Genomic DNA, 12,452 nt, shown 5'->3' with positions numbered 1-12,452 from the left:
CAAAAGGAAAATCAGCCTAAACAGACCAGGTTGATCATTTCAGAGTCTGTAATTAATTTTTTATTTGTAAGTAATTTACAAAAGCAGGACGTACAATTGATACACCATAAAGAATACGGTTTGGTTTATAAGATTGCAGATATTCACATTTATGCTGAAGCTGGCTAACTTCAAAGAGATGTCCACAAAGGAAGCATGTGCATTGCGAATAATCCAGGCTCGGGTTGCCTAGTTTACCCTCTGGTGTTTTTGCCTCCCTGTCATGTGTCAATCAGTATGAGCTCTTATTGGTAGTTGCTTAAACTGCTCAGGAGGCGCAGAGTTAACTGTTTATTCATTACGATGCCGAATGTCATTGACATTGACAAAAAAGCCAAAAGAAAAACAATTGACATTGACACCAACACCTGGATGATTTACCGTTAAATCCTTGCAGTCAACTTAACCGGATCCATCCATCCAGGTGGGCTGGGACCTATCCCAGCTGTCATAGGGCGAGCAGCAGGGTTCACTCTGGACAGGTCTGCAATCTCTTGGAGGGCTAAAATTTGTCAGTTTGTATGCTACTGTGTTGTGATAAGAAATAAATCTTAGCAGGGCTATCACTGCAAACTTGAACATATGAGCACGCTAGTGTTATATTTTAGAGTATATTGGTAAATGCTGTGTTTGTATAACTCCTGATTCTGAACTGATTAGACAAAAGCACCTCTCCAAAAACTACTCAGTGATCATTCTTGTAAAGATACATGTATATGCTGTTTAAAACTTTCAAAAGATTTCTTTACTTTTGGGATCTGAAGTAACCCAAACAATGCAGGGACATAATAGTTTCTTCCATCTTCATTGTTTTATTCTTTCCATATGATGGTGTTTGTCTTTACCATGGATGTTAGCTGAGAGCAGTTTAACCCTCATCCTGCATTACTGTCCCTGTGTTAATATGTTTATATTAGCCTAACCATAGACCTGTAGCTTATCACTGTGTAGCAGATAATACATCAGCTAACCGTGTGTCAGCTACATGAAGTCCCCATAAGGAGCTTGGACGGATGGTCATGAGAACCTTTCCAGACTTTTTGAGACAGCCTTTGGGTCTTAGTTGATGTTTTTCTTTTGGCTTTTTCCCCCGTGATCTTTTGTGATGTGGGTTGCACTCGGAGTGGCTGATCACTTTAATTTATGCCATAATCCAGTGCATCACGTCACACACTCCAAACAACTCCTTTTGAATAAATTATCCATGCCAGCGGCCCTATTTGATGCTGTGGATATGTGCATAATCAGCACTTCTGTGACTGATTATGGCTTGTTTGTCACATAATCTAATCATTGTTTTAGTGCCCAAGTCGGACCCAGTACCATACTCATGTCTCCTTTGGCTTTCTTGCAATTATTTTAATGCAATCTGAGCTTTTGTTACGACTTCAGCAACATTTATATTTACCCTGTATCAGCGACTTACATACTTAAAAGTGGGCTTTCTTGGAAAGTTGAAACCCCTTTTCAAGCAGTAATCAGCATGAAAATAGGAAATAAAGTTCAGACATGAAAACCATTTCAGCTGAGCTGACAACCATTTAATGTGTCAGCCTCAAGTGTGAATAAACACCCTGCTCTATAAATGTCACAGTGCGGATCTTATTAGAAGGTCTCACCTACTAACAACAATTTATCACTTTAAACACTAAACAATTTAGAATGAATGAAGTTCTAGTGACAGGCATGCAAAATTATTATGTATTAAAGCTTTGACAGCATTACATGTCATCTTTTGCAGTATAGGCATTACATGGCACAAGCCTGTGATGTCTAGGCTTGTGCGTTAGATGTTAAAAAATTGGGCTATTGTGTTTTTTTATTCCTGTAATGGCCCTTGTGTGTCTCAGAAAAGCTGTCAGTGTAAAACAGGCAGAAGGCAGCTCGATGAAGCTTTTGAAAAGTCAAATCCACACCTCCTCCTGTCAAAACTGCAAAATGTCAGCTGACCTATGACACTCAGAAATCCCATGAGCACAAGCATAGACATGCTGACACACTGCTGAAAGTGGATAAATAAAACATGATAAGCTATATTATGTGACAGCTTTCGTGCATATCATAAAAAAGGGCTGCTTTTGATACAAAATCAAACGGACATCTTCCCTGCTGCTCAGGAATAGCTGACAGCACAAGTGCAATTTGTTTGCTGCACACAAAGAAATATATATGACAACAACCACTTGCGTGCAGCCACATGCAAATGAATCTACCCCCAACTGCTAGACACCCAACACACACACACAGATACACTCATTAGCTCAGTTTTGGGTTAACCGCTATGTGGGGCTTTTTTTCGACCAATCTGTGAGATCATCACTCTCTCTGAGCCCACCATCAGTTTTTTTTCTCTTCGTCGGCTGCTCAAACCACCCCCACCTCCTCCTTTCCTCTCTACCATCTTCATTGTAATGCAGATTTAAGAATCGGGTGGGGGATGGTGAGAGAGGAGGTTTGTGGAGAAGCTGTGGTTAGTGTTAAGTATGACCTGGCAGCCCGCTGTGCCTCAGCGGGCTGCCCGGCGTGGGCTGGGGGGAGGGGAGCCCAAGAGAAGAGAGAGAAAAGAGATGAAGAAAGAACTTTGAGGGTTTCCCCCTCAGCCTCTACGCATGACTCAGACATTAGATATCATCATTTTGAAATAAAAGATGGCAGACACGCCCCTCCTCGCATCTCCATGCAACACTAATCTCATCCAGAGAAGAATAGGATGTTCAGCGGCGTTTAGTTCTGTCTAGACATAATGAGCTTAATGTCACTGAGGTCATGTTGTTGTTCTCTCTGTCATAGACTAATACCATGTCAAACTAACTGGAAAATTAATAGTGATCGTTATTTGCAAATGGCTCTTTATTAATCCGTGTGGAAGCCGTAAAACATCAAGCTCATCAATGTCCCCACAAAAACTGTAATACCGAGTCTGCTATGTTTTTCTGCAGGTTTGCCAAGTGTGTGTGTGTCTGTGTGTGTGTGTGTGTGTGTGTGTGTATGTGTAGCTGTTGTTACTGCAGGTTCAACTATGGCCACACTCACAGGGGCAAAAAGTCAAATCGTGCTGCCCACTTCTAACAATATACCCCACCCTTCTTACCACACACACACACACACACACACACACACACACACACACACACACACACACACACACACACACACACACACACACACACACACACACACACAGCAGGAATGGTAGAGATGGCAGAGTGCAGAAAAAGGCCTGCAGCAAAAATAAATAAATGTCTAGAGTCGACCCTGGGCCATTGTGCTTTAATGAGCCGCGTGTGGTCGGATTCATTGACTTTGCACCTCTTAAAATAAAAGGAGCTCACTTCTGTTGTTGACTCCTCATTCGCCGTTTAATCACAATCAACTACGCTCTTAACCCATAAGAGGAGGTTTGCCAATTGAGGATTATTACCACTGTTAACTTTCATAAGCCAACATTTGTAAAAACAGGATTAATTATGTAAAAATGTGCCTATCCCGTGTGCCCACCCATCGCAGACATCTAAGTGTGGGTACAGTTACGGTGACTTGGTGGCATGCTTTCCTCCTCTTTTGCTTGCTTGTTCCACTTTGGCACGGTTCATTATTTGGTTGTCATTTTGCTCCACTTTTCCAGTTTATCCATCTGCCATTGCAGCTGGGTTGTCATGGAGCATCATTGCGGCGTATTTGTGAGTGACCTATTTATAACCCGCCCCCTTTATCTCTTGCCCCCAATTCCCTCTCTTGTCCCCGTCCAGTTTATCAAAACACGGTTACATAAAAGCACATCCCTGTGAACCGCGAAAGTCCTTGTGAGTTATTAAATAATTCAGGAGAAGAAGTGAATTGTTGAGTCTGGGTTATTCACATTTCGGTCTTAGTTTATTCTGAGCATATGACTTTTTCCTGGTACGTACACGTGCGTTTGAATTATTCCACTCAAACAGAAACTAGAGTGATGATGCCTTTTATGTTATGTGCTTCTGAAATCAAACATAGGAAGCTTCTGCCAGCTAAGATCTGAACATACACCTCCTACAGTTTGATGTTGTTCTAATGGCTGCTTCAGTGTGCCAGCTTCTAAAACAGACTGAATGAACTGAAAAGGTGCACCAAGGCTCAGTGTAAGCCAGAGAACAACGTCTAATGGAGTCCAAGAATAGAAATATGGAGCTGAAGAGGATTACATTAAAACCAGTTTAAATGTCTGGTCTATCTGTAGGTTTGAGCGATTGCTCTTAAGACCTCAGATGTGAGTTGTGTAAATGAGGTTAGAAGTCTCGAGCTTGAAGGATGTAACAGTGTACGGCTCCCTCTCCTAATTAGATTAACGACTCCGAGGCTACAAAGACAACGGCTGCCACTTGTCAAAATCTCACCCTGCCTTTTTGCTTTGACCTCAAGCCAGCCTTCACAGCTCTATCATCAGACTGGAAACCCAGTTGCATTAGCTCCTGCTATACCAGCAGACATCTTCCCCCTCGACTCGTGAATTAATCTAGAGCCGCCTGGCTGTGCGTGCTGATCTCATCTGCACTGGCCTGCTGAGGCAGGTAGCATTGATCTGTGCTAGCTTGACCAAACTGCCCAGTTGAGTCTGCATTAACTGTCTGAAAGAATGGTTAGCCTGTAACTCTTTGCTCGTCCTGTGACAGCGATTGCGCGTGATTGATCGGGGATTGATTGGTTGAAAGAGGGGACAGGGAGGAAAGTGTAGTGAGGTAAGAGAGTAGGTGCAGTGGGTCATTATTTAAGTTTGGGTATCATTGGAAAATGAGTGAAAGGCTGAGTAAGATTTACTGTTACTGCCCATATTATTCTCTCATACATTCGGTCACTGTCAGAGGCTGAGATACCATCCATAAAAAACAAAATGGTGTAAGTATATCTCCTTATGACAAGCACAATATGAAAGACACCTGCTTCAACAACAGCAGAGGGAAGAAAAGAGCATTTGACTCCCCCAAAGGGAGATCCTGTCTTTGTGTGATGTCCCTCTGGGGCTTGCTAACTAGGTTATTATTGGTCAGTGATGAGCTGGGAGTGGAGATCAATGGTTAAGCATTTAGAAGACCCTGAGCGTCTGTCCACAATAAAGCTCTTAGCATCAGGAGAGACAGGGGTGACAGCAGGTGTGGTATTTGGGCCAAGGGCACCAACTGCACCATTTGATCAGGCGCTGCGTAACCCAACATATAAGCAAATCGGGCATCACTCGGGACTGTCAGAAATATAATCTGCTTGAACATAATAAAAATGATTGACACCTTTATATACGTATACCTACGGAGAGTGAGATAAAGATAGAAAAAAGATAGAAAAAAGCTCATAATTTGATGAGATTGTCAGCTCTTTATTGATGTCACGGTTGGATTTTGGCCTCTAGATGCCTGCAGCGATAAGCACATGTCACAAGGAGATGATCAAACAGCAGGGGTGGATTTGATCGCCGTGCATTGTGCGCTGATTTTTTGCTTATAGCACCCTCAGGGTCAGTTGAACTGCTAAGGCTATTTGATGATGGATGTCACTCTGGCTAATGGTGGAGCGGCTCCTCTTTCATGCGCTTAAGAATTTGCCCCGAAGGGACTCATTCCTGAAACATTCCATGGTGTCAGATTATCTCCCTGAATTTAAAAGTAACCAAAACCATAATACTTTTATGATGCAGTTGTGTGAGAGTGGGCAGAGAAAGGAAATCAAGCTGACTGACACCAGTTGCCGAGTTATGTTTAGCAGACAGAAGCGTCTTCAGTGCAGCGGAGCCTGGGTTTATGCTCTCTGGGATTCTTTTAGGGAGATTTATGGGGGTGTCATGGGAAAGTTGCCTGGGTGGAGGCGAGTCGCTCCTCGTAATGGGCTGTGTGACCCTGGTCTCGTCAAGGTCAGCGTGATCCGGAGTAATTAATGACTGGCAGCAAAGCGCTTTGACTGGCTTTATCTCGGTCCCAGTGCTATCATTAAACGCCTCAAATCTTCAGAGGGTCCTGCTCGGATCCAGCTCAATACAAAGACTCACTACGCACCTGTGTGTACCCCCCTCACACATCACTGGACTAACACAGACACACTCAAGGTTGGCCAAGGACACTTTCTTCAGCTTGATTGACGAGCGTGTCATTTGCACGGGTGTTTCTGAATTTGCTGTGTCAGAGTGTAACAAGAGGGTGTTTCAGGGCCGTAATGGCTCGCCTATGGGGAGAAATAAAACTTAACGAGCTGAATATCTCAGCATTTAGAGCTGGACACAAACAAGAGCTCTCAATGATGGGTGTCTTTCTAACGTCCCAACCTATAGACTCATCTTCTTCCCTGTCCGACCAGAGACTGAATCACCTTATAAGGGCTGAGAGAGTTTGGAGTCTCGAGCAGTTTGGCAGCAAGCTAGTGACTGCTAGGCCTGATGTATGGCCTTGTTATTCCAAATAGAGAAGAGGGAAACGGCTGATTATTGATATCTGTTAAGTGTCCAGGATGAGTAATGTGGCTGTCCAATTGAGCAGCTGTTCACCAAGCTTTTGGCAGGTGGGAGAAATCAATAGCAAGATGCACCTTTCAGATGAGGATAATGAATGAGAGCAGAGTGCCGTAATGGAAAGATACCTGTCTTTGCTTTGGCCCGAGCCTCTCGTGCAGTTACGCAGACAGTCATGTGGCAGTGCTGATGAAAGCCAGTGTGGGAGTTGTGGGATTTTAAACAAACTACATGTTTGATCAGTGGTGTTTGTAATGGTGTTGAGGTTTGGAAACAGACGCAGCGGTTTTACATATTGCCTTAAACCCAGAGTGTCGAACTTGGTTTGACTAAGGGCCACACTTGTCAGGCGCAGTGGCCCGTGGACATGGGATGGACTCAAGCGCAGATTCAAAACCGGAGGCCAGGGGTGAGGTGTAACGAAAAGAGACTTTATTTTTTACAATGCTCAGAGGCTAACAGAAAGTGCAGACTAGAATCAATGAACATAAACTAGATGTCTGAGGCGAGAGAAAAATACTGTGGTGAAAACTAGATGGCAGGGATAACTGGGTGCAGGTACTGGGCAGGGAAAACTGTGGCGGGCCCGGGCAAAGCTTGCAGGTGGGGGTTGCGTGGAGGGGGGAGACAGGAGAGGTCCAGGTGGGTGCTGCATGCAATGCAGGGAGGCAGGCAGGAGAGAATGGCAGCTCCAAAACGGAGAGGGATTACCGGTGGCAGCAAACTGGTATCCAGGAGAGCTTGGTAGGTGGTTTTCAGAGGCTGACAAAAAAAACAGAGATACGGTCAATACACACGATTAGTCACCAAGGAACGGACGTGAGGCCGAGAACTGACTAAAGTTGGCAGATAATCTGGCGAAGACCAGTTGAGTGTGCCGGTCATAAATACTGCTGGTCCGATTGCCATCAGGTGAGGAACAACAAAGACTCCACCCAGTGGGGAGGAGCTGATGCTGTGGAAAACCACCCAGACCACGACAACACTGGGAAATGAGAATCACATCAAGGGCCAGACATAGTACGCTGCAGTTTAATGACAAGAAAATCCATTTCACACTTTGCATATATAATGAAGTCCACAGAAAGCTCTCAACCAATCAACAAAGCTGCAAATCCATCATAACTTTGGTTTTGACTGTCTGAATATGACAGTTACTAGCATTACGCCTTTTCATCAACAAAGATATAAATTTTGAACTTTGATCTTGTAGAAAAATCTTACAAATTAACATAACGAATATTAAACAGCGCAAGATTGGGAAATATTGTTTGTTTTTCTGGTAAATTTCCAGTAAAATAGTAATATAGTAATAGTAATAGTCATGGGCCATATTATAAAGTGTTACCTAAAAACATAAAAAGGAGAAATTTGCCTGTCTCATACATCCTGGCCTTTTGCCATAAAATTTACTGCACATAAAAATCCTTTTCAGCCCCATCACTGTGAGATTTAGCTTGCTGTAGCTGCATGCCTCTTTAGCTCAGTGACTTTTTAAGTCTCTGTTCAGTGTTTATGGCTGTATATCTTGGCATAAATTCCCTTCTTGGAAAACAGATATCTTGTGGGTCCCACTTTACACTCTGCTATCAAATACTGAGTCTCAAATCGCTCTTGAGATTGTCTCCCTTCAGCACCAGCTTTTTGGTGGCATTCTAGGTTAACAGGCATGTTAACTTGCAGGTATGTTTGAAGTGTGCCTGTCATTTTGGTGCATGGGACCTATGTGACTGTGTGCTGACAGCTAGAACCTAAATTGAAGGGCTGGCTGGAAGGAAATTTTTAAAGGGTGTATTTTGCCCACAGGCCTCGAGTTTGACACGTGACAAAACCCAGACACTGTCTGAAGTGCAGCATCAGTGTTCGGCTTATAGGTTAGTTTCATAGTAAAAGAGAGAAGCCTGTGATGCAAAATGAAGCCAGAGCCTTTTAAAGCGTTTTTCTAGCCAACACAATTAAAAGCTACCACCTACGTGATGTGACCAACCAGTCAGTTATATTACGGGGCAGATAGAGACATTACGTAGGCAATGCTAATGAGGGCATTTTCTGTGCAGCTTTAAAACGTCGCAAAACTCACAATTAAAGTCCATTGATATGGACATTGTTGGAACATCACCAACACAGGCAATAGGTCATGGCACTAACAACTAATTTCAAGCTAATGTTTTGGTTATTAATTGCTCGTTTACTTCCACACTTCATCCTGACACTGGAGGAAGACAGTGTGTGGGATAAGTGTCTGATATTTGCTTCATACCCCCAGGTCTCTTTGAAATTAGAAAGAAGTCATTCATTAGTTTATCAGTCCCAGCGTGTCATGAGTTCATATATCCATTTGTGCACCTTGACAGGTTTTTTACTCTTTGCTGTTTTGTAACTATTGCGACATTAAATGATGAGCGTGGTGCTTTTAAATGGTTATGCATTACAGGCTGTTAATTGGGCTTAAGGGGTTGTTGTTTATGCTTTAATTTGTTGTGTAACTTGTGAAAGTGTACAAGCTTAGATTAATTATATAGAAATGTCTCCTGCTTTGCTAACTTCATTGCAAATTATTGTGCATCTTATTTATAACTTCCGGTTTACTGGCGTGGAAATGCAAGAACAAATGTGTACTTAACTATGCTCTTGTATCTATGCCATATGCAAGTCACATAGCTGTTATTACGTTTATAATCAGCTAGAATTAATTTGGTTTAAATGCCTCTCTGTTATAGCTGATTCTTTTTCTATCTGGCGCTGACCCCACTGAGGTGACAACCCAATTAAACTCCTCAAAATCGAATCAGCCAGTGTAACTTTTTCTCTCCAGTAGCCTCATATAGAAAAGACAGCTCTCATCACCCTTGACGCGCTCCCTGCAGGCATGAAGCACATTCGCGTTTCACTTTTTCATCAGCTTGCATCATTACATGTCATATATCATCCACTGATTCATCAAAGAGCAGAGGCCATGCAGGCCTTTGCACACACAAACATCTTACTTATTTTGCAAATACTGAGTTAATAATTGTTTGTGTGTAGAACATTTATGAGCTACGACTTTATTTCTGACCGTCTGCGGGTGCACCTTACTCTCTCACAGCCCTTTTCCTTTCCCCTTTCTCTAGATGTTGGTCCCTCTGGTCGCTCCTCTCTCCCCTCCGCTGCTGTGCAAATGGATTATTCTTGTAGCTCCCGGTCTGAGGGGAGGGAAGAGTGGCGTTCTTATGTCACGACACAAGTGAAATATGCATATGAATGTGTAGCTACATTTGTGAGCTGTTGAAAAACTAAAACAAAGCCAAAAAATTAATATAAAAGAGATTTGTTTCATTATGAGATTGTATGAGTAAGAACTGGGAGCTGGGGGGAATGCAAAGAAGTAACAGGAAAGACAATTTGGCTATAAGAGCAAGCAAAATTTGATTCTGTTCATGTTTCTGCATTATGAACGATGAGAAGGAGAAGAATGAAACCCATGTAACCTGCATGATATAAACTGAAGTCCATAATCCGGACATTTTCTGCCCTCTAAGGCAATCCTTCTTCACATAGAGTCCAAAAATAGAGTCATAATCATTAATAAACCATGTACCTGCTGTGCATCCCAGCTTTTTTCCAGTATTCCTGCAGGGGAAAGAGGTGGGGACAATATTCATGTGAACAGAACAGGATCTGCATAAGTCACTAGCATGTCAGCCAGTGCTCGCAGGCTCCCTACATTATTGAAAATGTTTTAATGGTCAGCTCGCATCAAATATTTACTCTCATCTTGTCATTTACTGTAAATCTCCCAGAGTTATTTCCGACTCCACATTTTCCCCCTTTCGACCTCCTCCTGCCATCCTTTTGCATTTCCCCCAACCTCAACTCTCTGTCTTGTGCTCACTTTCCCTGTTGACTGAGCAGCAGCGTCAATGACAGGCATTTAAGTGGTTGCCAGGACAACACCATGACGACAGTGATGGAATTCATTCGGCATGGGGATCACATGAATGGAGAAGTTTCAACCTGATGAACTTCATGTCTGCTGGCTTTGAATAGATGGGCAAAGTAGACCAGCAGTCTTTCAAACAAACACACACAGATCTCCATCATGAAACTTCCAAGCTGAGGTTGACTCACGGTCGCCTACTGAGTCACAGAGTCAGCATTTTAACTTTCAAACTTTCTGTGGCTTTTCACTGCAGGAAGGCTGCATCTTCATCTGGAATCACAGGAGGTTTCACACAACTTTTTTTTTCTAGCAAAAAAAGTGTCTTTTTGGCAGAAGATTGTTTTTTGTGTTGGAGTCTTGCCGCATCTGTTAGCAATATTGTAAGCTGAGTGCTAATGATCCATTTTTCCTGCATAAGAAACTTTGCCTCCCATCTGTGCAGATAGCGGTGGTAGTATCATGGTTTAGGCCTGTTGTACTACATATGGGCCAAGATGGCTCAACATAAGTAAAGAGCTACAAATTTTGAATAGACCTGCAAATTCAAAAGGAAAGTATCAAAATACTTGTCTGTGAAATAAACAGTGGTTCACAAAGAGAGACAGCTGCACTCAGCACACGAGAAAAATAATGAGGTCTCTTCCTCGGGTGTAGTTTAACTCTGTTTTGTTAGATGCCCCCTTCTTATGCACAAAGTGTCCTTTGGTGTTGGTGTCGTGACACAGCAGCTACAGCAGTAATGGCTTTGGAGAAATATCTGTCATGTTAAAGGACAGGAATGCCACCAGCATTTTGGAGATTCAACACCAACACCTTCAGGTTTTGTAGATTTTCACATTTTCATTTTTCACTCCAGTCTTTATATTAACTCAGAGATGCTTTTTTAATATTAATATAGGGAGTGGTTCCATATTGCAATGGTTTGCTTGCTATGTAAAAGGTTGCTGGTTTGATACCAGCCAGAGATGCAGATCCGCCTTGGGGTAACCAAACTATCTAACTACTAGCTATGTTGCAGCTTCAAAATGCAGAGTCAAATCTTTTATATTGTTCATGGTCAGTACAGAGACCAGATGACACTTTCTGGATAAATAAGAAAACATGGCAGTAAAATGATGACCTAGGAAAGAGAGCAGAGTGGGATAAAGATGTTTTAGAATATTCAAATCAAAGTGTTGACCACAATATAACACAAAAGGTCAGGAAGGATCCTAAACAAACAGTTTATGTGAGGAAACCAGCAAACATCTTAGAGCTGAAGCTGTTCTGTACAGAGAAATTGGACTCATTACCTGCTGCTCAAAACATTTACGTGCATTAGGCAACTGGGTCTAATCCAATACATAACATTGCATCACTTCCCTGCATCATACACTTTTTCCCAGTTACCTAGTTCAGAGTCATGGTTTGGGTGGAGCCTATAAGTCATGGGATGCATGGCAGGGTACACTTATTAACCTTACCCTAACCATGCATGTCTTTGGACTGTGGGAGGAAGCTGGAGCACCTGGACAAACCATCCAAACTCCACAGCTGGATTTGAACCCAGGACCTTCTTGCTGTGAGGTAATAGTGCTAACCAACCGATCGCACAACCATGCACCAGCATGCCATTTACACTTCATGTTTTTTTTGTTTTATTTAAATTTTCCATTAATATAGGAAATTCCACTTGCATCTTTATGCAGTAGTACTCTAAAGTATTTGATGTTTACAATTAGTGCACCCCACCTTAAAGCAAAGTAACAAAGCTGCTTGGCTGTGATCACAGTAACATGAACACGTGAGTCAAATATTTCTTTACATTATGATCAGCAGAACTCTTTACTTTGAATATAAATTGTGATTTAGGATTTTCTATGATGACGGTGTCAGGCTTAAAAATGAAGGATATGATGAATGCTGCAAAGAGACACTGAATGGGACAGCTACGATGTTTTGTTCTTGTTAAACAAACAAATAAATAAAAAAACAAATAAATAAAAGAAGAGGCAAAAAGCTGTGGATGATATCTATGCTGCAGAC

This window comes from Aulonocara sp. 'chitande type north' Nkhata Bay, linkage group LG19 (genome assembly GCF_057382095.1).
Source record: "Aulonocara sp. 'chitande type north' Nkhata Bay isolate Kocher_YH1m ecotype deep benthic linkage group LG19, A_spYH_male_GT1.1, whole genome shotgun sequence".
Taxonomy (NCBI): Eukaryota; Metazoa; Chordata; class Actinopteri; order Cichliformes; family Cichlidae; genus Aulonocara; species Aulonocara sp. 'chitande type north' Nkhata Bay.
Note: the sequence above shows the minus strand (reverse complement) of the source record.